The 26,006-nt window shown below is 62.6% G+C and overlaps 4 non-coding genes across 4 annotated transcripts; all 4 read left to right on the plus strand.

Moving 5' to 3' along the window:
- The first annotated feature begins 1,556 nt into the window (after positions 1–1,556).
- Positions 1,557–1,675, plus strand: LOC131861854 (5S ribosomal RNA). The gene has a single exon (XR_009360884.1). It is a non-coding gene; the product is annotated as a 5S ribosomal RNA (ribosomal RNA).
- A 7,804-nt stretch (positions 1,676–9,479) lies between these two features.
- On the plus strand, positions 9,480–9,598 carry LOC131861855 (5S ribosomal RNA). Its single transcript, XR_009360885.1, has one exon. It is a non-coding gene; the product is annotated as a 5S ribosomal RNA (ribosomal RNA).
- A 7,792-nt stretch (positions 9,599–17,390) lies between these two features.
- Positions 17,391–17,509, plus strand: LOC131861781 (5S ribosomal RNA). Its single transcript, XR_009360812.1, has one exon. It is a non-coding gene; the product is annotated as a 5S ribosomal RNA (ribosomal RNA).
- A 7,830-nt stretch (positions 17,510–25,339) lies between these two features.
- On the plus strand, positions 25,340–25,460 carry LOC131861784 (5S ribosomal RNA). The gene has a single exon (XR_009360815.1). It is a non-coding gene; the product is annotated as a 5S ribosomal RNA (ribosomal RNA).
- Positions 25,461–26,006: the final 546 nt, after the last annotated feature.

Raw genomic sequence — 26,006 nt, forward strand, 5'->3', positions numbered from 1 at the left:
GGCGCGCAACCCAGCCAAGGTGCTCACCCCGGCGAAGGTGCACGCGAGGTGCGCACCCGGGGCAAACCGGGCTCGGACTTCGTGCACGCCGCACCTTGGAGCACACATCGGAGCGCTCCCGGGTTCGCACCAGCATTGCGCACCTTTGATGCGCTGCCTTCACTAATTTCCAGAAAAGGCAAAAAAAAGAAAAAAATGAGATTTTAAAATTTCCGTTTTGAAAGATAGTGAAAAAAACGGAACGCGGGTGCCATCTTGAGCCCGCCCTGGTGTGCAGCCCAGGCAAGTTGTGCGCACCAAGGCACCCACCCTGGCCAAGGTGGGTCACGGGGTGGGTCCTAGGGTGGGTAACGGGGTGGGTACTAAGGTGCGTGCCAAGGTGGGTCATAGGGTGGGTGCCAAGGTGGGCACCAGGGTGGGTGTGCACCAACCCTAGCCAGGGTAGGTCACGGGGTGGTTGTCGGGGTGGGCGTCAAGGAGCCAAGGTGGGTGGCAAGTAGCCAAGTTGCGTGCCAAGGTGGGTGTCGGGGTGGGTGCCAAGGATCCAAGGTGGGTGCCAAGGAACCAAGGTGGGTGTCTGGGTGGGTGCCGAGGTGGGAGCCAGGGTGGGTCCCAAGGTGAGTGCAAAGGTGGGTGCCAGGGTCAAGGTGAGTGCCAATGTGGGTTCCAAGGTGCCAGGGTCAGGGTGAGTGCCAATGTGGGTTCAAAGGTGCTAAGTTGGGTGCGAGGTTGGGTGCGAGGGTGGGTGGGTGCCAAGGTGTGCTAGGTGGAAGCCCGGGTGGGTCGGCATCCCATGGGTGTCGAGTTGGGTGCCTGATGGGTGCTTCTTGTCAAGTTTTAGTCGTCGGGACTCATTTCGAGCCTTAGAGGTCGTTTCTTGTCCGGTTGCCCTGTCTTCGACCTGGGAACCCAATTTTGGTCCTCGGGTCCCATTTTTTTTTGTCTCGCATCCCACTTTTGGCCTGTGGCCTTTTCGGGGTCGATTCTCGTTTTGGGCATCAGAGCATGTTTCTTCTCCTAAAACCCAATATTTGTTTATTAAGTCTCGGAACACATTTTTGTTCTCGTGGACCCATCATGGGTCTTGGAACGCATTTGTGGTCCTTGGGTCCCATTTTGCATCCCGAAACTTGTGTTTTGGTGCTTGATCCCTATTTTGGGTGCCCACCTTGCACCAAGTGCGCACCCGGGGCAAACCGAGCGCCTTGGTGCACCGGGGCAAGATCGAGCGTGCACCCGAGGCGCCCCGAACATGCACCAAGGTGCACTCGGCCCACATGTGAGCGCAGGTCGTTGCGCCCGAGGTGGTGTGTGGGCACCGCGTTGCAGACGGGACACTGCACGCACACGACGCCCCCTCCAGGTGCACGCACGTAGGCCGGGCCGGGTGCACACCCGACGCCCTAGCAAGGTGCGCGCACCCGGGCAGGGCTCACACTTGGCGAACGGGGCGCACTTCGCGAGGGAGGGTGTGCACCTCGACGGGGGTGGGTGGCCGGGGTGGATTCGCACGTGGGTCGCGGTTTGCTAAGTACACACTGCGACAAGCTCATAACGGGTGCGATCATACCAGCGTTAGTGCACCGGATCCCATCAGAACTCCGCAGTTAAGCGCGCTTGGGCCGGAGTAGTACTGGGATGGGTGACCTCCCGGGAAGTCCCGGTGTTGCACCCTTTTTTAGTTTTTCGCCGGGCGTCGCAATGCTATTTGAATAAACCTTTTGCCCGTTTGCGTTCTCGTCGGGGCCGGGCCGGGCCGGGGTGCGCTGCCCGCACTACCGCGCGCGCGGGGGCGACACCGAGCGCGCACCCGAGGCGCCCCGAGCACACAGGCCACGGTGCAACCCGGGCGTTGTGCGCGCACCCCGGTGCGCCCGAGGTGCTGCGCGCGCACCCAGGTGAAATCGGTGTGCACCTCGGCCAGTGCGCGCTCGGTCGAGTCGCGCACGTTGGCCAAGGTGCACGGTGATGTTTCTTACTCTAAGGTTCCGCACCAGACGCCCGGGACAGGTGAGCGAAGCTGGGCGGGGCCGGGTGCGCGGCCGGGGCAGGTGCACGCAGCTGGAGAGAGCTTTGGAGCACACTTCGGAGCGCACCAATGATGCGCTCCATTCAAAAGTTTCCTGAAAAGGCAAAAAAAGTTGAGATTATAGAATTTCCCACTTGAGAGATTGTAAAAAAAAAAAATTTAAAATGAAGGAAACGCGGGTGCCAAGGTGTGCGCAGCCCAGCCAAGGTGTGCGCACCAAGGCGCCCACCCTGGCGAAGGTGCACGCAAGGTGCGCACCCGAGGCAAACCGGACAATTAACCCAACTTTCGACTTCGCGCGCACCTTGGAGCGCACTTCGGAGCGCTCCTTGGTGCGCACCAATCTTGGGCACCTCGGAGTGCACCATGGCGCCCACCAAGGTGCGCACCCGGGGCAAACCGAGCTCCGACTTCGTGCGCACCTTGGAGCGCACGAAAGGTGCGCACCATGGCGCCCACCAAGGTGCGCAGCCCAGCCAAGGCGTGCGCATCAAGGTGCGCACCCTGGCGAAGGTGCGCACCCGGGGCAAACCGAGCTCCGACTTCGTGCGCACCTTGGAGCGCACAAAAGGTGCGCAACCCAGCCAAGGTGTGCGCACCCCGGTCAAACCGAGCTCCGAATCGTGCGCACCAGAGGTGCACGCCATCGTGCGCACCTTGGAGCACACTTCGGAGCCCTCCTTGGTGCGCGCCGATGTTGCGCACCTCGGAGCGCACCCGGGGAAAACAATGCAATTAACCCGACTTTCGACTTCGTGGGCACCTCGGAGCGCTCTCGGGTTCGCACCTCGGAGCACACCGAGGTGCGCACCTTTGATGCGCTGCCTTCACCAATTTCCAGAAAAGGCAAGAAAACATTGAGAAGGTGTGCGCACCGAGGTGCCCACCCTGGCGAAGGTGCACGCGAGGTGCGCACCCGGGGCAAACCGGGCTCCGACTTCGTGCACGCCGCACCTTGGAGCACACTTCGGAGCGCTCCTTGGTGCGCACCAGGGCGCGCAACCCAGCCGAGGTGCCCACCCCGGCGAAGGTGCACGCGAGGTGCGCACCCGGGGCAAACCGGGCTCCGACTTCGTGCACGCCATGGTGCCCACCGCGGCGAAGGTGCACGCGAGGTGCGCACCCGGGGCAAACCGGGCTCCGACTTCGTGCACGCCGCACCTTGGAGCACACTTCGGAGCGCTCCTTGGTGCGCACCATGGTGCCCACCAGGGCGTGCAACCCCGCCGAAGGTGCACGCGAGGTGCGCACCCGGGGCAAACCGGGCTCCGACTTCGTGCACGCCGCACCTTGGAGCACACTTCGGAGCGCTCCTTGGTGCGCACCATGGTGCCCACCAGGGCGCGCAACCCCGCCGAAGGTGCACGCGAGGTGCGCACCCGGGGCAAACCGGGCTCCGACTTCGTGCACGCCATGGTGCGCACCGCGGCGAAGGTGCGCACCCGGGGCAAACCGGGCTCCGACTTCGTGCACGCCGCACCTTGGAGCACACTTCGGAGCGCTCCTTGGTGCGCACCAGGGCGCGCAACCCAGCCGAGGTGCCCACCCCGGCGAAGGTGCACACGAGGTGCGTACCCGGGGCAAACCGGGCTCCGACTTCGTGCACGCCGCACCTTGGAGCACACTTCGGAGCGCTCCTTGGTGCGCACCATGGTGCCCACCAGGCCGCGCAACCCAGCCAAGGTGTGCGCACCAAGGTGCACGCGAGGTGCGCACCCGGGGCAAACCGGGGTCCGACTTCGTGCACGCCGCACCTTGGAGCACACATCGGGGCGCTCCCGGGTTCGCACCGGCGTTGCGCACCGTGGTGGGCACCTCGGAGCACACCAAGGTGGGCAGCGAGGTGCGCACCTTTGATGCGATGCCTTCACTAATTTCCATAAAAGGCAAAAAAAAAACGAGATTTTAAAATTTCCGTTTTGAAAGATAGTGAGAAAAAGGGAATGCTGGTGCCATCTTGAGCCCGCCCTGGTGCGCAGCCCAGCCAAGGTGTGCGCACCAAGGTGCCCACCCTGGCGAAGGTGCGCGCCCGGGCAATTAACCCAACTTCCAACTTCGCGCGCGCCAGGGTGGGAGCGCACCCAACAACCGGGCCTGGGAAGAGCCAATGCGAGAAACCCCACCAAACGCTCTGACAAAAAAAGAGGGGGCGCTCCAGTAACCCCGCTTCGGAGCGCACCCTGGGCAAACCCAGCCAAGGTGCCCACCCCGGCCAAGGTGCAGGCGAGGTGCGCACCCGGGGCAAACCGGGCTCCGACAACGTGCACGCCGCACCTTGGAGCACACTTCGTAGCGCTCCCGGGTGCGCACCTCAGAGCACACCAAGGTGGGCAGCGAGGTGCGCACCTTTGATGCGCTGCCTTCACTAATTTCCAGAAAAGGCAAAAAAAAAAGGAGATTTTAAAATTTCCGTTTTGAAAGATAGTGAAAAAAACGGAACGCGCGTGCCATCTTGAGCCCGCCCTGGTGCGCAGCCCAGGTAAGGTGCCCACCCTGGCAAAGGTGCGCACCCGGGCAATTAACCCTACTTCCGACTTCGTGCGCGCCAGGGTGGCAACCGGGCCTCGGAAGAGCCAATGCGAGAAACCCCACCAAACGCTCCGACAAAAAAAGAGGCGGCGCTCCAATAACCCCGCTTCGGAGCGCAGCCGGGGCAAACCCAGCCAAGGTGCCCACCCCGACGAAGGTGCACGCGAGGTGCGCACCCGGGGCAAACCGGGCTCCGACAACGTGCACGCAGCACCTTGGAGCACACTTCGAAGCACTCCCGGGTGCCCACCGGCGTTGCGCACCGTGGTGGGCAGCGAGGTGCGCACCTTTGATGCGCTGCCTTCACTAATTTCCAGAAAAAGGCAAAAAAAAATGAGATTTTAAAATTTCCGTTTTGAAAGATAGTGAAAAAAAAGGAACGCGGGTGCCATCTTGAGCCCGCCCTGGTGCGCAGCCCAGGCAAGGCATGCGCACCAAGGTGCCCACCCGAGGTGCACACCCGGGGCAAACCGGGCTCCGACTTCGTGCAGGCCGCACCTTGGAGCACACTTCGGAGCGCTCCTTGGTGCGCACCATGGTGCCCACCAGGGCGCGCAACCCAGCCAAGGTCTGCACACTAAGGTGCCCACCCCGGCGAAGGTGCACGCGAGGTGCGCACCCGGGGCAAACCGGGCTCCGACTTCGTGCACGCCATGGTGCCCACCGCGGCGAAGGTGCACGCGAGGTGCGCACCCGGGGCAAACCGGGCTCCGACTTCGTGCACGCCGCACCTTGGAGCACACTTCGGAGCGCTCCTTGGTGCGCACCATGGTGCCCACCAGGGCGCGCAACCCAGCCAAGGTGTGCGCACCAAGGTGCACGCGAGGTGCGCACCCGGGGCAAACCGGGGTCCGACTTCGTGCACGCCGCACCTTGGAGCACACATCGGAGCGCTCCCAGGTTCGCACCAGCGTTGCGCACCTTTGATGCGCTGCCTTCACTAATTTCCAGAAAAGGCAAAAAAAAACGATATTTTAAAATTTCCGTTCTGAAAGATAGTGAAAAAAACGGAACGCGGGTGCCATCTTGAGCCCTTCCTGGTGCGCAGCCCAGGCAAGTTGTGCGCACCAAGGTGCCCACCCTGGCGGAGGTGCGCGCCCGGGGCAAACCGGGCTCCGACTTCGTGCACTGCATGGTGCCCACCAAGGCGCGCAACCCAGCCAAGGTGCCCACCGCAGCGAAGGTGCACGCGAGGTGCACACCCGGGGCAAACCGGGCTCCGACTTCGTGCACGCCGCACCTTGGAGCACACTTCAGAGCGCTCCTTGGTGCGCACCAGGGCGCGCAACCCAGCCGAGGTGCCCACCCCGGCGAAGGTGCACGCGAGGTGCGCACCCGGGGCAAACCGGGCTCCGACTTCGTGCACGCCATGGTGCCCACCGCGGCGAAGGTGCGCACCCGGGGCAAACCGGGCTCCGACTTCGTGCACGCCGCACCTTGGAGCACACTTCGGAGCGCTCCTTGGTGCGCACCATGGTGCCCACCAGGCCGCGCAACCCAGCCAAGGTGTGCGCACCAAGGTGCACGCGAGGTGCGCACCCGGGGCAAACCGGGGTCCGACTTCGTGCACGCCGCACCTTGGAGCACACATCGGGGCGCTCCCGGGTTCGCACCGGCGTTGCGCACCGTGGTGGGCACCTCGGAGCACACCAAGGTGGGCAGCGAGGTGCGCACCTTTGATGCGATGCCTTCACTAATTTCCATAAAAGGCAAAAAAAAAACGAGATTTTAAAATTTCCGTTTTGAAAGATAGTGAGAAAAAGGGAATGCTGGTGCCATCTTGAGCCCGCCCTGGTGCGCAGCCCAGCCAAGGTTTGCGCACCAAGGTGCCCACCCTGGCGAAGGTGCGCGCCCGGGCAATTAACCCAACTTCCAACTTCGCGCGCGCCAGGGTGGGAGCGCACCCAACAACCGGGCCTGGGAAGAGCCAATGCGAGAAACCCCACCAAACTCTCTGACAAAAAAAGAGGGGGCGCTCCAGTAACCCCGCTTCGGAGCGCACCCTGGGCAAACCCAGCCAAGGTGCCCACCCCGGCCAAGGTGCAGGCGAGGTGCGCACCCGGGGCAAACCGGGCTCCGACAACGTGCACGCTGCACCTTGGAGCACACTTCGTAGCGCTCCCGGGTGCGCACCTCAGAGCACACCAAGGTGGGCAGCGAGGTGCGCACCTTTGATGCGCTGCCTTCACTAATTTCCAGAAAAGGCAAAAAAAAAAGGAGATTTTAAAATTTCCGTTTTGAAAGATAGTGAAAAAAACGGAACGCGCGTGCCATCTTGAGCCCGCCCTGGTGCGCAGCCCAGGTAAGGTGCCACCCTGGCAAAGGTGCGCACCCGGGCAATTAACCCTACTTCCGACTTCGTGCGCGCCAGGGTGGCAACCGGGCCTCGGAAGAGCCAATGCGAGAAACCCCACCAAACGCTCCGACAAAAAAAGAGGCGGCGCTCCAATAACCCCGCTTCGGAGCGCAGCCGGGGCAAACCAAGCCAAGGTGCCCACCCCGACGAAGGTGCACGCGAGGTGCGCACCCGGGGCAAACCGGGCTCCGACAACGTGCACGCAGCACCTTGGAGCACACTTCGAAGCACTCCCGGGTGCCCACCGGCGTTGCGCACCGTGGTGGGCAGCGAGGTGCGCACCTTTGATGCGCTGCCTTCACTAATTTCCAGAAAAAGGCAAAAAAAAATGAGATTTTAAAATTTCCGTTTTGAAAGATAGTGAAAAAAAAGGAACGCGGGTGCCATCTTGAGCCCGCCCTGGTGCGCAGCCCAGGCAAGGCATGCGCACCAAGGTGCCCACCCGAGGTGCACACCCGGGGCAAACCGGGCTCCGACTTCGTGCAGGCCGCACCTTGGAGCACACTTCGGAGCGCTCCTTGGTGCGCACCATGGTGCCCACCAGGGCGCACCCGAGGCAAACCGGGCTCCGACTTCGTGCACGCCGCACCTTGGAGCACACATCGGAGCGCTCCCAGGTTCGCACCAGCGTTGCGCACCTTTGATGCGCTGCCTTCACTAATTTCCAGAAAAGGCAAAAAAAAACGATATTTTAAAATTTCCGTTCTGAAAGATAGTGAAAAAAACGGAACGCGGGTGCCATCTTGAGCCCTTCCTGATGCGCAGCCCAGGCAAGTTGTGCGCACCAAGGTGCCCACCCTGGCGGAGGTGCGCGCCCGGGGCAAACCGGGCTCCGACTTCGTGCACTGCATGGTGCCCACCAAGGCGCGCAACCCAGCCAAGGTGCCCACCGCAGCGAAGGTGCACGCGAGGTGCGCACCCGAGGTGCACACCCGGGGCAAACCGGGCTCCGACTTCGTGCACGCCGCACCTTGGAGCACACTTCAGAGCGCTCCTTGGTACGCACCAGGGCGCGCAACCCAGCCAAGGTGCTCACCCCGGCGAAGGTGCACGCGAGGTGCGCACCCGGGGCAAACCGGGCTCGGACTTCGTGCACGCCGCACCTTGGAGCACACATCGGAGCGCTCCCGGGTTCGCACCAGCATTGCGCACCTTTGATGCGCTGCCTTCACTAATTTCCAGAAAAGGCAAAAAAAAGAAAAAAATGAGATTTTAAAATTTCCGTTTTGAAAGATAGTGAAAAAAACGGAACGCGGGTGCCATCTTGAGCCCGCCCTGGTGTGCAGCCCAGGCAAGTTGTGCGCACCAAGGCACCCACCCTGGCCAAGGTGGGTCACGGGGTGGGTCCTAGGGTGGGTAACGGGGTGGGTACTAAGGTGCGTGCCAAGGTGGGTCATAGGGTGGGTGCCAAGGTGGGCACCAGGGTGGGTGTGCACCAACCCTAGCCAGGGTAGGTCACGGGGTGGTTGTCGGGGTGGGCGTCAAGGAGCCAAGGTGGGTGGCAAGTAGCCAAGTTGCGTGCCAAGGTGGGTGTCGGGGTGGGTGCCAAGGATCCAAGGTGGGTGCCAAGGAACCAAGGTGGGTGTCTGGGTGGGTGCCGAGGTGGGAGCCAGGGTGGGTCCCAAGGTGAGTGCAAAGGTGGGTGCCAGGGTCAAGGTGAGTGCCAATGTGGGTTCCAAGGTGCCAGGGTCAGGGTGAGTGCCAATGTGGGTTCAAAGGTGCTAAGTTGGGTGCGAGGTTGGGTGCGAGGGTGGGTGGGTGCCAAGGTGTGCTAGGTGGAAGCCCGGGTGGGTCGGCATCCCATGGGTGTCGAGTTGGGTGCCTGATGGGTGCTTCTTGTCAAGTTTTAGTCGTCGGGACTCATTTCGAGCCTTAGAGGTCGTTTCTTGTCCGGTTGCCCTGTCTTCGACCTGGGAACCCAATTTTGGTCCTCGGGTCCCATTTTTTTTTGTCTCGCATCCCACTTTTGGCCTGTGGCCTTTTCGGGGTCGATTCTCGTTTTGGGCATCAGAGCATGTTTCTTCTCCTAAAACCCAATATTTGTTTATTAAGTCTCGGAACACATTTTTGTTCTCGTGGACCCATCATGGGTCTTGGAACGCATTTGTGGTCCTTGGGTCCCATTTTGCATCCCGAAACTTGTGTTTTGGTGCTTGATCCCTATTTTGGGTGCCCACCTTGCACCAAGTGCGCACCCGGGGCAAACCGAGCGCCTTGGTGCACCGGGGCAAGATCGAGCGTGCACCCGAGGCGCCCCGAACATGCACCAAGGTGCACTCGGCCCACATGTGAGCGCAGGTCGTTGCGCCCGAGGTGGTGTGTGGGCACCGCGTTGCAGACGGGACACTGCACGCACACGACGCCCCCTCCAGGTGCACGCACGTAGGCCGGGCCGGGTGCACACCCGACGCCCTAGCAAGGTGCGCGCACCCGGGCAGGGCTCACACTTGGCGAACGGGGCGCACTTCGCGAGGGAGGGTGTGCACCTCGACGGGGGTGGGTGGCCGGGGTGGATTCGCACGTGGGTCGCGGTTTGCTAAGTACACACTGCGACAAGCTCATAACGGGTGCGATCATACCAGCGTTAGTGCACCGGATCCCATCAGAACTCCGCAGTTAAGCGCGCTTGGGCCGGAGTAGTACTGGGATGGGTGACCTCCCGGGAAGTCCCGGTGTTGCACCCTTTTTTAGTTTTTCGCCGGGCGTCGCAATGCTATTTGAATAAACCTTTTGCCCGTTTGCGTTCTCGTCGGGGCCGGGCCGGGCCGGGGTGCGCTGCCCGCACTACCGCGCGCGCGGGGGGCGACACCGAGCGCGCACCCGAGGCGCCCCGAGCACACAGGCCACGGTGCAACCCGGGCGTTGTGCGCGCACCCCGGTGCGCCCGAGGTGCTGCGCGCGCACCCAGGTGAAATCGGTGTGCACCTCGGCCAGTGCGCGCTCGGTCGAGTCGCGCACGTTGGCCAAGGTGCACGGTGATGTTTCTTACTCTAAGGTTCCGCACCAGACGCCCGGGACAGGTGAGCGAAGCTGGGCGGGGCCGGGTGCGCGGCCGGGGCAGGTGCACGCAGCTGGAGAGAGCTTTGGAGCACACTTCGGAGCGCACCAATGATGCGCTCCATTCAAAAGTTTCCTGAAAAGGCAAAAAAAGTTGAGATTATAGAATTTCCCACTTGAGAGATTGTAAAAAAAAAAAATTTAAAATGAAGGAAACGCGGGTGCCAAGGTGTGCGCAGCCCAGCCAAGGTGTGCGCACCAAGGCGCCCACCCTGGCGAAGGTGCACGCAAGGTGCGCACCCGAGGCAAACCGGACAATTAACCCAACTTTCGACTTCGCGCGCACCTTGGAGCGCACTTCGGAGCGCTCCTTGGTGCGCACCAATCTTGGGCACCTCGGAGTGCACCATGGCGCCCACCAAGGTGCGCACCCGGGGCAAACCGAGCTCCGACTTCGTGCGCACCTTGGAGCGCACGAAAGGTGCGCACCATGGCGCCCACCAAGGTGCGCAGCCCAGCCAAGGCGTGCGCATCAAGGTGCGCACCCTGGCGAAGGTGCGCACCCGGGGCAAACCGAGCTCCGACTTCGTGCGCACCTTGGAGCGCACAAAAGGTGCGCAACCCAGCCAAGGTGTGCGCACCCCGGTCAAACCGAGCTCCGAATCGTGCGCACCAGAGGTGCACGCCATCGTGCGCACCTTGGAGCACACTTCGGAGCCCTCCTTGGTGCGCGCCGATGTTGCGCACCTCGGAGCGCACCCGGGGAAAACAATGCAATTAACCCGACTTTCGACTTCGTGGGCACCTCGGAGCGCTCTCGGGTTCGCACCTCGGAGCACACCGAGGTGCGCACCTTTGATGCGCTGCCTTCACCAATTTCCAGAAAAGGCAAGAAAACATTGAGAAGGTGTGCGCACCGAGGTGCCCACCCTGGCGAAGGTGCACGCGAGGTGCGCACCCGGGGCAAACCGGGCTCCGACTTCGTGCACGCCGCACCTTGGAGCACACTTCGGAGCGCTCCTTGGTGCGCACCAGGGCGCGCAACCCAGCCGAGGTGCCCACCCCGGCGAAGGTGCACGCGAGGTGCGCACCCGGGGCAAACCGGGCTCCGACTTCGTGCACGCCATGGTGCCCACCGCGGCGAAGGTGCACGCGAGGTGCGCACCCGGGGCAAACCGGGCTCCGACTTCGTGCACGCCGCACCTTGGAGCACACTTCGGAGCGCTCCTTGGTGCGCACCATGGTGCCCACCAGGGCGCGCAACCCCGCCGAAGGTGCACGCGAGGTGCGCACCCGGGGCAAACCGGGCTCCGACTTCGTGCACGCCGCACCTTGGAGCACACTTCGGAGCGCTCCTTGGTGCGCACCATGGTGCCCACCAGGGCGCGCAACCCCGCCGAAGGTGCACGCGAGGTGCGCACCCGGGGCAAACCGGGCTCCGACTTCGTGCACGCCATGGTGCGCACCGCGGCGAAGGTGCGCACCCGGGGCAAACCGGGCTCCGACTTCGTGCACGCCGCACCTTGGAGCACACTTCGGAGCGCTCCTTGGTGCGCACCAGGGCGCGCAACCCAGCCGAGGTGCCCACCCCGGCGAAGGTGCACGCGAGGTGCGTACCCGGGGCAAACCGGGCTCCGACTTCGTGCACGCCGCACCTTGGAGCACACTTCGGAGCGCTCCTTGGTGCGCACCATGGTGCCCACCAGGCCGCGCAACCCAGCCAAGGTGTGCGCACCAAGGTGCACGCGAGGTGCGCACCCGGGGCAAACCGGGGTCCGACTTCGTGCACGCCGCACCTTGGAGCACACATCGGGGCGCTCCCGGGTTCGCACCGGCGTTGCGCACCGTGGTGGGCACCTCGGAGCACACCAAGGTGGGCAGCGAGGTGCGCACCTTTGATGCGATGCCTTCACTAATTTCCATAAAAGGCAAAAAAAAAACGAGATTTTAAAATTTCCGTTTTGAAAGATAGTGAGAAAAAGGGAATGCTGGTGCCATCTTGAGCCCGCCCTGGTGCGCAGCCCAGCCAAGGTGTGCGCACCAAGGTGCCCACCCTGGCGAAGGTGCGCGCCCGGGCAATTAACCCAACTTCCAACTTCGCGCGCGCCAGGGTGGGAGCGCACCCAACAACCGGGCCTGGGAAGAGCCAATGCGAGAAACCCCACCAAACGCTCTGACAAAAAAAGAGGGGGCGCTCCAGTAACCCCGCTTCGGAGCGCACCCTGGGCAAACCCAGCCAAGGTGCCCACCCCGGCCAAGGTGCAGGCGAGGTGCGCACCCGGGGCAAACCGGGCTCCGACAACGTGCACGCCGCACCTTGGAGCACACTTCGTAGCGCTCCCGGGTGCGCACCTCAGAGCACACCAAGGTGGGCAGCGAGGTGCGCACCTTTGATGCGCTGCCTTCACTAATTTCCAGAAAAGGCAAAAAAAAAAGGAGATTTTAAAATTTCCGTTTTGAAAGATAGTGAAAAAAACGGAACGCGCGTGCCATCTTGAGCCCGCCCTGGTGCGCAGCCCAGGTAAGGTGCCCACCCTGGCAAAGGTGCGCACCCGGGCAATTAACCCTACTTCCGACTTCGTGCGCGCCAGGGTGGCAACCGGGCCTCGGAAGAGCCAATGCGAGAAGAGGCGGCGCTCCAATAACCCCGCTTCGGAGCGCAGCCGGGGCAAACCCAGCCAAGGTGCCCACCCCGACGAAGGTGCACGCGAGGTGCGCACCCGGGGCAAACCGGGCTCCGACAACGTGCACGCAGCACCTTGGAGCACACTTCGAAGCACTCCCGGGTGCCCACCGGCGTTGCGCACCGTGGTGGGCAGCGAGGTGCGCACCTTTGATGCGCTGCCTTCACTAATTTCCAGAAAAAGGCAAAAAAAAATGAGATTTTAAAATTTCCGTTTTGAAAGATAGTGAAAAAAAAGGAACGCGGGTGCCATCTTGAGCCCGCCCTGGTGCGCAGCCCAGGCAAGGCATGCGCACCAAGGTGCCCACCCGAGGTGCACACCCGGGGCAAACCGGGCTCCGACTTCGTGCAGGCCGCACCTTGGAGCACACTTCGGAGCGCTCCTTGGTGCGCACCATGGTGCCCACCAGGGCGCGCAACCCAGCCAAGGTCTGCACACTAAGGTGCCCACCCCGGCGAAGGTGCACGCGAGGTGCGCACCCGGGGCAAACCGGGCTCCGACTTCGTGCACGCCATGGTGCCCACCGCGGCGAAGGTGCACGCGAGGTGCGCACCCGGGGCAAACCGGGCTCCGACTTCGTGCACGCCGCACCTTGGAGCACACTTCGGAGCGCTCCTTGGTGCGCACCATGGTGCCCACCAGGGCGCGCAACCCAGCCAAGGTGTGCGCACCAAGGTGCACGCGAGGTGCGCACCCGGGGCAAACCGGGGTCCGACTTCGTGCACGCCGCACCTTGGAGCACACATCGGAGCGCTCCCAGGTTCGCACCAGCGTTGCGCACCTTTGATGCGCTGCCTTCACTAATTTCCAGAAAAGGCAAAAAAAAAACGATATTTTAAAATTTCCGTTCTGAAAGATAGTGAAAAAAAACGGAACGCGGGTGCCATCTTGAGCCCTTCCTGGTGCGCAGCCCAGGCAAGTTGTGCGCACCAAGGTGCCCACCCTGGCGGAGGTGCGCGCCCGGGGCAAACCGGGCTCCGACTTCGTGCACTGCATGGTGCCCACCAAGGCGCGCAACCCAGCCAAGGTGCCCACCGCAGCGAAGGTGCACGCGAGGTGCACACCCGGGGCAAACCGGGCTCCGACTTCGTGCACGCCGCACCTTGGAGCACACTTCAGAGCGCTCCTTGGTGCGCACCAGGGCGCGCAACCCAGCCGAGGTGCCCACCCCGGCGAAGGTGCACGCGAGGTGCGCACCCGGGGCAAACCGGGCCTCCGACTTCGTGCACGCCATGGTGCCCACCGCGGCGAAGGTGCGCACCCGGGGCAAACCGGGCTCCGACTTCGTGCACGCCGCACCTTGGAGCACACTTCGGAGCGCTCCTTGGTGCGCACCATGGTGCCCACCAGGCCGCGCAACCCAGCCAAGGTGTGCGCACCAAGGTGCACGCGAGGTGCGCACCCGGGGCAAACCGGGGTCCGACTTCGTGCACGCCGCACCTTGGAGCACACATCGGGGCGCTCCCGGGTTCGCACCGGCGTTGCGCACCGTGGTGGGCACCTCGGAGCACACCAAGGTGGGCAGCGAGGTGCGCACCCTTTGATGCGATGCCTTCACTAATTTCCATAAAAGGCAAAAAAAAAACGAGATTTTAAAATTTCCGTTTTGAAAGATAGTGAGAAAAAGGGAATGCTGGTGCCATCTTGAGCCCGCCCTGGTGCGCAGCCCAGCCAAGGTTTGCGCACCAAGGTGCCCACCCTGGCGAAGGTGCGCGCCCCGGGCAATTAACCCAACTTCCAACTTCGCGCGCGCCAGGGTGGGAGCGCACCCAACAACCGGGCCTGGGAAGAGCCAATGCGAGAAACCCCACCAAACTCTCTGACAAAAAAAGAGGGGGCGCTCCAGTAACCCCGCTTCGGAGCGCACCCTGGGCAAACCCAGCCAAGGTGCCCACCCCGGCCAAGGTGCAGGCGAGGTGCGCACCCGGGGCAAACCGGGCTCCGACAACGTGCACGCCGCACCTTGGAGCACACTTCGTAGCGCTCCCGGGTGCGCACCTCAGAGCACACCAAGGTGGGCAGCGAGGTGCGCACCTTTGATGCGCTGCCTTCACTAATTTCCAGAAAAGGCAAAAAAAAAAGGAGATTTTAAAATTTCCGTTTTGAAAGATAGTGAAAAAAACGGAACGCGCGTGCCATCTTGAGCCCGCCCTGGTGCGCAGCCCAGGTAAGGTGCCACCCTGGCAAAGGTGCGCACCCGGGCAATTAACCCTACTTCCGACTTCGTGCGCGCCAGGGTAGGCAACCGGGCCTCGGAAGAGCCAATGCGAGAAACCCCACCAAACGCTCCGACAAAAAAAGAGGCGGCGCTCCAATAACCCCGCTTCGGAGCGCAGCCGGGGCAAACCAAGCCAAGGTGCCCACCCCGACGAAGGTGCACGCGAGGTGCGCACCCGGGGCAAACCGGGCTCCGACAACGTGCACGCAGCACCTTGGAGCACACTTCGAAGCACTCCCGGGTGCCCACCGGCGTTGCGCACCGTGGTGGGCAGCGAGGTGCGCACCTTTGATGCGCTGCCTTCACTAATTTCCAGAAAAAGGCAAAAAAAAATGAGATTTTAAAATTTCCGTTTTGAAAGATAGTGAAAAAAAAGGAACGCGGGTGCCATCTTGAGCCCGCCCTGGTGCGCAGCCCAGGCAAGGCATGCGCACCAAGGTGCCCACCCGAGGTGCACACCCGGGGCAAACCGGGCTCCGACTTCGTGCAGGCCGCACCTTGGAGCACACTTCGGAGCGCTCCTTGGTGCGCACCATGGTGCCCACCAGGGCGCACCCGAGGCAAACCGGGCTCCGACTTCGTGCACGCCGCACCTTGGAGCACACATCGGAGCGCTCCCAGGTTCGCACCAGCGTTGCGCACCTTTGATGCGCTGCCTTCACTAATTTCCAGAAAAGGCAAAAAAAAAACGATATTTTAAAATTTCCGTTCTGAAAGATAGTGAAAAAAACGGAACGCGGGTGCCATCTTGAGCCCTTCCTGATGCGCAGCCCAGGCAAGTTGTGCGCACCAAGGTGCCCACCTGGCGGAGGTGCGCGCCCGGGGCAAACCGGGCTCCGACTTCGTGCACTGCATGGTGCCCACCAAGGCGCGCAACCCAGCCAAGGTGCCCACCGCAGCGAAGGTGCACGCGAGGTGCGCACCCGAGGTGCACACCCGGGGCAAACCGGGCTCCGACTTCGTGCACGCCGCACCTTGGAGCACACTTCAGAGCGCTCCTTGGTACGCACCAGGGCGCGCAACCCAGCCAAGGTGCTCACCCCGGCGAAGGTGCACGCGAGGTGCGCACCCGGGGCAAACCGGGCTCGGACTTCGTGCACGCCGCACCTTGGAGCACACATCGGAGCGCTCCCGGGTTCGCACCAGCATTGCGCACCTTTGATGCGCTGCCTTCACTAATTTCCAGAAAAGGCAAAAAAAAGAAAAAAATGAGATTTTAAAATTTCCGTTTTGAAAGATAGTGAAAAAAACGGAACGCGGGGTGCCATCTTGAGCCCGCCCTGGTGTGCAGCCCAGGCAAGTTGTGCGCACCAAGGCACCCACCCTGGCCAAGGTGGGTCACGGGGTGGGTCCTAGGGTGGGTAACGGGGTGGGTACTAAGGTGCGTGCCAAGGTGGGTCATAGGGTGGGTGCCAAGGTGGGCACCAGGGTGGGTGTGGCACCAACCCTAGCCAGGGTAGGTCACGGGGTGGTTGTCGGGGGTGGGCGTCAAGGAGCCAAGGTGGGTGGCAAGTAGCCAAGTTGCGTGCCAAGGTGGGTGTCGGGGTGGGTGCCAAGGATCCAAGGTGGGTGCCAAGGAACCAAGGTGGGTGTCTGGGTGGGTGCCGAGGTGGGAGCCAGGGTGGGTCCCAAGGTGAGTGCAAAGGTGGGTGCCAGGGTCAAGGTGAGTGCCAATGTGGGTTCCAAGGTGCCAGGGTCAGGGTGAGTGCCAATGTGGGTTCAAAGGTGCTAAGTTGGGTGCGAGGTTGGGTGCGAGGGTGGGTGGGTGCCAAGGTTGTGCTAGGTGGAAGCCCGGGTGGGTCGGCATCCCATGGGTGTCGAGTTGGGTGCCTGATGGGTGCTTCTTGTCAAGTTTTAGTCGTCGGGACTCATTTCGAGCCTTAGAGGTCGTTTCTTGTCCGGTTGCCCTGTCTTCGACCTGGGAACCCAATTTTGGTCCTCGGGTCCCATTTTTTTTTTGTCTCGCATCCCACTTTTGGCCTGTGGCCTTTTCGGGGTCGATTCTCGTTTTGGGCATCAGAGCATGTTTCTTCTCCTAAAACCCAATATTTGTTTATTAAGTCTCGGAACACATTTTTGTTCTCGTGGACCCATCATGGGTCTTGGAACGCATTTGTGGTCCTTGGGTCCCATTTTGCATCCCGAAACTTGTGTTTTGGTGCTTGATCCCTATTTTGGGTGCCCACCTTGCACCAAGTGCGCACCCGGGGCAAACCGAGCGCCTTGGTGCACCGGGGGCAAGATCGAGCGTGCACCCGAGGCGCCCCGAACATGCACCAAGGTGCACTCGGCCCACATGTGAGCGCAGGTCGTTGCGCCCGAGGTGGGTGTGTGGGCACCGCGTTGCAGACGGGACACTGCACGCACACGACGCCCCCTCCAGGTGCACGCACGTAGGCCGGGCCGGGTGCACACCCGACGCCCTAGCAAGGTGCGCGCACCCGGGCAGGGCTCACACTTGGCGAACGGGGCGCACTTCGCGAGGGAGGGTGTGCACCTCGACGGGGGTGGGTGGCCGGGGTGGATTCGCACGTGGGTCGCGGTTTTGCTAAGTACACACTGCGACAAGCTCATAACGGGTGCGATCATACCAGCGTTAGTGCACCGGATCCCATCAGAACTCCGCAGTTAAGCGCGCTTGGGCCGGAGTAGTACTGGGATGGGTGACCTCCCGGGGAAGTCCGGTGTTGCACCCTTTTTTAGTTTTTCGCCGGGCGTCGCAATGCTATTTGAATAAACCTTTTGCCCGTTTGCGTTCTCGTCGGGGCCGGGCCGGGCCGGGGTGCGCTGCCCGCACTACCGCGCGCGCGGGGGGCGACACCGAGCGCGCACCCGAGGCGCCCCGAGCACACAGGCCACGGTGCAACCCGGGCGTTGTGCGCGCACCCCGGTGCGCCCGAGGTGCTGCGCGCGCACCCAGGTGAAATCGGTGTGCACCTCGGCCAGTGCGGCGCTCGGTCGAGTCGCGCACGTTGGCCAAGGTGCACGGTGATGTTTCTTACTCTAAGGTTCCGCACCAGACGCCCGGGACAGGTGAGCGAAGCTGGGCGGGGGCCGGGTGCGGCGGCCGGGGCAGGTGCACGCAGCTGGAGAGAGCTTTGGAGCACACTTCGGAGCGCACCAATGATGCGCTCCATTCAAAAGTTTCCTGAAAAGGCAAAAAAAGTTGAGATTATAGAATTTCCCACTTGAGAGATTGTAAAAAAAAAAAATTTAAAATGAAGGAAACGCGGGTGCCAAGGTGTGCGCAGCCCAGCCAAGGTGTGCGCACCAAGGCGCCCACCCTGGCGAAGGTGCACGCAAGGTGCGCACCCGAGGCAAACCGGACAATTAACCCAACTTTCGACTTCGCGCGCACCTTGGAGCGCACTTCGGAGCGCTCCTTGGTGCGCACCAATCTTGGGCACCTCGGAGTGCACCATGGCGCCCACCAAGGTGCGCACCCGGGGCAAACCGAGCTCCGACTTCGTGCGCACCTTGGAGCGCACGAAAGGTGCGCACCATGGCGCCCACCAAGGTGCGCAGCCCAGCCAAGGCGTGCGCATCAAGGTGCGCACCCTGGCGAAGGTGCGCACCCGGGGCAAACCGAGCTCCGACTTCGTGCGCACCTTGGAGCGCACAAAAGGTGCGCAACCCAGCCAAGGTGTGCGCACCCCGGTCAAACGAGCTCCGAATCGTGCGCACCAGAGGTGCACGCCATCGTGCGCACCTTGGAGCACACTTCGGAGCCCTCCTTGGTGCGCGCCGATGTTGCGCACCTCGGAGCGCACCCGGGGAAAACAATGCAATTAACCCGACTTTCGACTTCGTGGGCACCTCGGAGCGCTCTCGGGTTCGCACCTCGGAGCACACCGAGGTGCGCACCTTTGATGCGCTGCCTTCACCAATTTCCAGAAAAGGCAAGAAAACATTGAGAAGGTGTGCGCACCGAGGTGCCCCACCCTGGCGAAGGTGCACGCGAGGTGCGCACCCGGGGCAAACCGGGCTCCGACTTCGTGCACGCCGCACCTTGGAGCACACTTCGGAGCGCTCCTTGGTGCGCACCAGGCGCGCAACCCAGCCGAGGTGCCCACCCCGGCGAAGGTGCACGCGAGGTGCGCACCCGGGGCAAACCGGGCTCCGACTTCGTGCACGCCATGGTGCCCACCGCGGCGAAGGTGCACGCGAGGTGCGCACCCGGGGCAAACCGGGCTCCGACTTCGTGCACGCCGCACCTTGGAGCACACTTCGGAGCGCTCCTTGGTGCGCACCATGGTGCCCACCAGGGCGCGCAACCCCGCCGAAGGTGCACGCGAGGTGCGCACCCGGGGCAAACCGGGCTCCGACTTCGTGCACGCCGCACCTTGGAGCACACTTCGGAGCGCTCCTTGGTGCGCACCATGGTGCCCACCAGGGCGCGCAACCCCGCCGAAGGTGCACGCGAGGTGCGCACCCGGGGCAAACCGGGCTCCGACTTCGTGCACGCCATGGTGCGCACCGCGGCGAAGGTGCGCACCCGGGGCAAACCGGGCTCCGACTTCGTGCACGCCGCACCTTGGAGCACACTTCGGAGCGCTCCTTGGTGCGCACCAGGGCGCGCAACCCAGCCGAGGTGCCCACCCCGGCGAAGGTGCACGCGAGGTGCGTACCCGGGGCAAACCGGGCTCCGACTTCGTGCACGCCGCACCTTGGAGCACACTTCGGGAGCGCTCCTTGGTGCGCACCATGGTGCCCACCAGGCCGCGCAACCCAGCCAAGGTGTGCGCACCAAGGTGCACGCGAGGTGCGCACCCGGGGCAAACCGGGGTCCGACTTCGTGCACGCCGCACCTTGGAGCACACATCGGGGCGCTCCCGGGTTCGCACCGGCGTTGCGCACCGTGGTGGGCACCTCGGAGCACACCAAGGTGGGGCAGCGAGGTGCCGCACCTTTGATGCGATGCCTTCACTAATTTCCATAAAAGGCAAAAAAAAAACGAGATTTTAAAATTTCCGTTTGAAAGATAGTGAGAAAAAGGGAATGCTGGTGCCATCTTGAGCCCGCCCTGGTGCGCAGCCCAGCCAAGGTGTGCGCACCAAGGTGCCCACCCTGGCGAAGGTGCGCGCCCGGGCAATTAACCCAACTTCCAACTTCGCGCGCGCCAGGGTGGGAGCGCACCCAACAACCGGGGCCTGGGAAGAGCCAATGCGAGAAACCCCACCAAACGCTCTGACAAAAAAAGAGGGGGCGCTCCAGTAACCCCGCTTCGGAGCGCACCCTGGGCAAACCCAGCCAAGGTGCCCCACCCCCGGCCAAGGTGCAGGCGAGGTGCGCACCCGGGGCAAACCGGGCTCCGACAACGTGCACGCCGCACCTTGGAGCACACTTCGTAGCGCTCCCGGGGTGCGCACCTCAGAGCACACCAAGGTGGGCAGCGAGGTGCGCACCTTTGATGCGCTGCCTTCACTAATTTCCAGAAAAGGCAAAAAAAAAAGGAGATTTTAAAATTTCCGTTTTGAAAGATAGTGAAAAAAACGGAACGCGCGTGCCATCTTGAGCCCGCCCTGGTGCGCAGCCCAGGTAAGGTGCCCACCCTGGCAAAGGTGCGCACCCGGGCAATTAACCCTACTTCCGACTTCGTGCGCGCCAGGGTGGCAACCGGGCCTCGGAAGAGCCAATGCGAGAAACCCCACCAAACGCTCCGACAAAAAAAGAGGCGGGCGCTCCAATAACCCCGCTTCGGAGCGCAGCCGGGGCAAACCCAGCCAAGGTGCCCACCCCGACGAAGGTGCACGCGAGGTGCGCACCCGGGGCAAACCGGGCTCCGACAACGTGCACGCAGCACCTTGGAGCACACTTCGAAGCACTCCCGGGTGCCCACCGGCGTTGCGCACCGTGGTGGGCAGCGAGGTGCGCACCTTTGATGCGCTGCCTTCACTAATTTCCAGAAAAAGGCAAAAAAAAATGAGATTTTAAAATTTCCGTTTTGAAAGATAGTGAAAAAAAAGGAACGCGGGTGCCATCTTGAGCCCCGCCCTGGTGCGCAGCCCAGGCAAGGCATGCGCACCAAGGTGCCCACCCGAGGTGCACACCCGGGGCAAACCGGGCTCCGACTTCGTGCAGGCCGCACCTTGGAGCACACTTCGGAGCGCTCCTTGGTGCGCACCATGGTGCCCACCAGGGCGCGCAACCCAGCCAAGGTCTGCACACTAAGGTGCCCACCCCGGCGAAGGTGCACGCGAGGTGCGCACCCGGGCAAACCGGGCTCCGACTTCGTGCACGCCATGGTGCCCACCGCGGCGAAGGTGCACGCGAGGTGCGCACCCGGGGCAAACCGGGCTTCCGACTTCGTGCACAGCCGCACCTTGGAGCACACTTCGGAGCGCTCCTTGGTGCGCACCATGGTGCCCACCAGGGCGCGCAACCCAGCCAAGGTGTGCGCACCAAGGTGCACGCGAGGTGCGCACCCGGGGCAAACCGGGGTCCGACTTCGTGCACGCCGCACCTTGGAGCACACATCGGTGCGCTCCCAGGTTCGCACCAGCGTTGCGCACCTTTGATGCGCTGCCTTCACTAATTTCCAGAAAAGGCAAAAAAAAACGATATTTTAAAATTTCCGTTCTGAAAGATAGTGAAAAAAACGGAACGCGGGTGCCATCTTGAGCCCTTCCTGGTGCGCAGCCCAGGCAAGTTGTGCGCACCAAGGTGCCCACCCTGGCGGAGGTGCGCGCCCGGGGCAAACCGGGCTCCGACTTCGTGCACTGCATGGTGCCCACCAAGGCGCGCAACCCAGCCAAGGTGCCCACCGCAGCGAAGGTGCACGCGAGGTGCACACCCGGGGCAAACCGGGCTCCGACTTCGTGCACGCCGCACCTTGGAGCACACTTCAGAGCGCTCCTTGGTGCGCACCAGGGCGCGCAACCCAGCCGAGGTGCCCACCCCGGCGAAGGTGCACGCGAGGTGCGCACCCGGGGCAAACCGGGCTCCGACTTCGTGCACGCCATGGTGCCCACCGCGGCGAAGGTGCGCACCCGGGGCAAACCGGGCTCCGACTTCGTGCACGCCGCACCTTGGAGCACACTTCGGAGCGCTCCTTGGTGCGCACCATGGTGCCCACCAGGCCGCGCAACCCAGCCAAGGTGTGCGCACCAAGGTGCACGCGAGGTGCGCACCCGGGGCAAACCGGGGTCCGACTTCGTGCACGCCGCACCTTGGAGCACACATCGGGGCGCTCCCGGGTTCGCACCGGCGTTTGCGCACCGTGGTGGGCACCTCGGAGCACACCAAGGTGGGCAGCGAGGTGCGCACCTTTGATGCGATGCCTTCACTAATTTCCATAAAAGGCAAAAAAAAAACGAGATTTTAAAATTTCCGTTTTGAAAGATAGTGAGAAAAAGGGAATGCTGGTGCCATCTTGAGCCCGCCCTGGTGCGCAGCCCAGCCAAGGTTTGCGCACCAAGGTGCCCACCCTGGCGAAGGTGCGCGCCCGGGCAATTAACCCAACTTCCAACTTCGCGCGCGCCAGGGTGGGAGCGCACCCAACAACCGGGCCTGGGAAGAGCCAATGCGAGAAACCCCACCAAACTCTCTGACAAAAAAAGAGGGGGCGCTCCAGTAACCCCGCTTCGGAGCGCACCCTGGGCAAAACCCAGCCAAGGTGCCCACCACGGCCAAGGTGCAGGCGAGGTGCGCACCCGGGGCAAACCGGGCTCCGACAACGTGCACGCCGCACCTTGGAGCACACTTCGTAGCGCTCCCGGGGGCGCACCTCAGAGCACACCAAGGTGGGCAGCGAGGTGCGCACCTTTGATGCGCTGCCTTCACTAATTTCCAGAAAAGGCAAAAAAAAAAGGAGATTTTTAAAATTTCCGTTTTGAAAGATAGTGAAAAAAACGGAACGCGCGTGCCATCTTGAGCCCGCCCTGGTGCGCAGCCCAGGTAAGGTGCCACCCCTGGCAAAGGTTGCGCACCCGGGCAATTAACCCTACTTCCGACTTCGTGCGCGCCAGGGTGGCAACCGGGCCTCGGAAGAGCCAATGCGAGAAACCCCACCAAACGCTCCGACAAAAAAAGAGGCGGCGCTCCAATAAACCCCGCTTCGGAGCGCAGCCGGGGCAAACCAAGCCAAGGTGCCCACCCCGACGAAGGTGCACGCGAGGTGCGCACCCGGGGCAAACCGGGCTCCGACAACGTGCACGCAGCACCTTGGAGCACACTTCGAAGCACTCCCGGGTGCCCACCGGCGTTGCGCACCGTGGTGGGCAGCGAGGTGCGCACCTTTGATGCGCTGCCTTCACTAATTTCCAGAAAAAGGCAAAAAAAATGAGATTTTAAAATTTCCGTTTTGAAAGATAGTGAAAAAAAAGGAACGCGGGTGCCATCTTGAGCCCGCCCTGGTGCGCAGCCCAGGCAAGGCATGCGCACCAAGGTGCCCACCCGAGGTGCACACCCGGTGGCAAACCGGGCTCCGACTTCGTGCAGGCCGCACCTTGGAGCACACTTCGGAGCGCTCCTTGGTGCGCACCATGGTGCCCACCAGGGCGCACCCGAGGCAAACCGGGCTCCGACTTCGTGCACGCCGCACCTTGGAGCACACATCGGAGCGCTCCCAGGTTCGCACCAGCGTTGCGCACCTTTGATGCGCTGCCTTCACTAATTTCCAGAAAAGGCAAAAAAAAACGATATTTTAAAATTTCCGTTCTGAAAGATAGTGAAAAAAACGGAACGCGGGTGCCATCTTGAGCCCTTCCTGATGCGCAGCCCAGGCAAGTTGTGCGCACCAAGGTGCCCACCCTGGCGGAGGTGCGCGCCCGGGGCAAACCGGGCTCCGACTTCGTGCACTGCATGGTGCCCACCAAGGCGCGCAACCCAGCCAAGGTGCCCACCGCAGCGAAGGTGCACGCGAGGTGCGCACCCGAGGTGCACACCCGGGGCAAACCGGGCTCCGACTTCGTGCACGCCGCACCTTGGAGCACACTTCAGAGCGCTCCTTGGTACGCACCAGGGCGCGCAACCCAGCCAAAGGTGCTCACCCCGGCGAAGGTGCACGCGAGGTGCGCACCCGGGGCAAACCGGGCTCGGACTTCGTGCACGCCGCACCTTGGAGCACACATCGGAGCGCTCCCGGGTTCGCACCAGCATTGCGCACCTTTGATGCGCTGCCTTCACTAATTTCCAGAAAAGGCAAAAAAAAAGAAAAAAATGAGATTTTAAAATTTCCGTTTTGAAAGATAGTGAAAAAAACGGAACGCGGGTGCCATCTTGAGCCCGCCCTGGTGTGCAGCCCAGGCAAGTTGTGCGCACCAAGGCACCCACCCTGGCCAAGGTGGGTCACGGGGTGGGTCCTAGGGTGGGTAACGGGGTGGGTACTAAGGTGCGTGCCAAGGTGGGTCATAGGGTGGGTGCCAAGGTGGGCACCAGGGTGGGTGTGCACCAACCCTAGCCAGGGTAGGTCACGGGGTGGTTGTCGGGGGTGGGCGTCAAGGAGCCAAGGTGGGTGGCAAGTAGCCAAGTTGCGTGCCAAGGTGGGTGTCGGGGTGGGTGCCAAGGATCCAAGGGTGGGTGCCAAGGAACCAAGGTGGGTGTCTGGGTGGGTGCCGAGGTGGGAGCCAGGGTGGGTCCCAAGGTGAGTGCAAAGGTGGGTGCCAGGGTCAAGGTGAGTGCCAATGTGGGTTCCAAGGTGCCAGGGTCAGGGTGAGTGCCAATGTGGGTTCAAAGGTGCTAAGTTGGGTGCGAGGTTGGGTGCGAGGGTGGGTGGGTGCCAAGGTGTGCTAGGTGGAAGCCCGGGTGGGTCGGCATCCATGGGTGTCGAGTTGGGTGCCTGATGGGTGCTTCTTGTCAAGTTTTAGTCGTCGGGACTCATTTCGAGCCTTAGAGGTCGTTTCTTGTCCGGTTGCCCTGTCTTCGACCTGGGAACCCAATTTTTGGGTCCTCGGGTCCCATTTTTTTTTGTCTCGCATCCCACTTTTGGCCTGTGGCCTTTTCGGGGTCGATTCTCGTTTTGGGCATCAGAGCATGTTTCTTCTCCTAAAACCCAATATTTGTTTATTAAGTCTCGGAACACATTTTTGTTCTCGTGGACCCATCATGGGTCTTGGAACGCATTTGTGGTCCTTGGGTCCCATTTTTGCATCCCGAAACTTGTGTTTTTGGTGCTTGATCCCTATTTTGGGTGCCCACCTTGCACCAAGTGCGCACCCGGGGCAAACCGAGCGCCTTGGTGCACCGGGGCAAGATCGAGCGTGCACCCGAGGCGCCCCGAACATGCACCAAGGTGCACTCGGCCCACATGTGAGCGCAGGTCGTTGCGCCCGAGGTGGTGTGTGGGCACCGCGTTGCAGACGGGACACTGCACGCACACGACGCCCCCTCCAGGTGCACGCACGTAGGCCGGGCCGGGTGCACACCCGACGCCCTAGCAAGGTGCGCGCACCCGGGCAGGGCTCACACTTGGCGAACGGGGCGCACTTCGCGAGGGAGGGTGTGCACCTCGACGGGGGTGGGTGGCCGGGGTGGATTCGCACGTGGGTCGCGGTTTGCTAAGTACACACTGCGACAAGCTCATAACGGGTTGCGATCATACCAGCGTTAGTGCACCGGATCCCAATCAGAACTCCGCAGTTTAAGCGCGCTTGGGCCGGAGTAGTACTGGGATGGGTGACCTCCCGGGAAGTCCCGGTGTTGCACCCTTTTTTAGTTTTTCGCCGGGCGTCGCAATGCTATTTGAATAAACCTTTTGCCCGTTTGCGTTCTCGTCGGGGCCGGGCCGGGCCGGGGTGCGCTGCCCGCACTACCGCGCGCGCTGGGGGCGACACCGAGCGCGCACCCGAGGCGCCCCGAGCACACAGGCCACGGTGCAACCCGGGCGTTGGTGCGCGCACCCCGGTGCGCCCGAGGTGCTGCGCGCGCACCCAGGTGAAATCGGTGTGCACCTCGGCCAGTGCGCGCTCGGTCGAGTCGCGCACGTTGGCCAAGGTGCACGGTGATGTTTCTTACTCTAAGGTTCCGCACCAGACGCCCGGGACAGGTGAGCGAAGCTGGGCGGGGCGGTCGGTGCGCGGCCGGGGCAGGTGCACGCAGCTGGAGAGAGCTTTGGAGCACACTTCGGAGCGCACCAATGATGCGCTCCATTCAAAAGTTTCCTGAAAAGGCAAAAAAAGTTGAGATTATAGAATTTCCCACTTGAGAGATTGTAAAAAAAAAAAATTTAAAATGAAGGAAACGCGGGTGCCAAGG

This window comes from Cryptomeria japonica, unplaced genomic scaffold (genome assembly GCF_030272615.1).
Source record: "Cryptomeria japonica unplaced genomic scaffold, Sugi_1.0 HiC_scaffold_33, whole genome shotgun sequence".
NCBI classification, from domain to species: domain Eukaryota; kingdom Viridiplantae; phylum Streptophyta; class Pinopsida; order Cupressales; family Cupressaceae; genus Cryptomeria; species Cryptomeria japonica.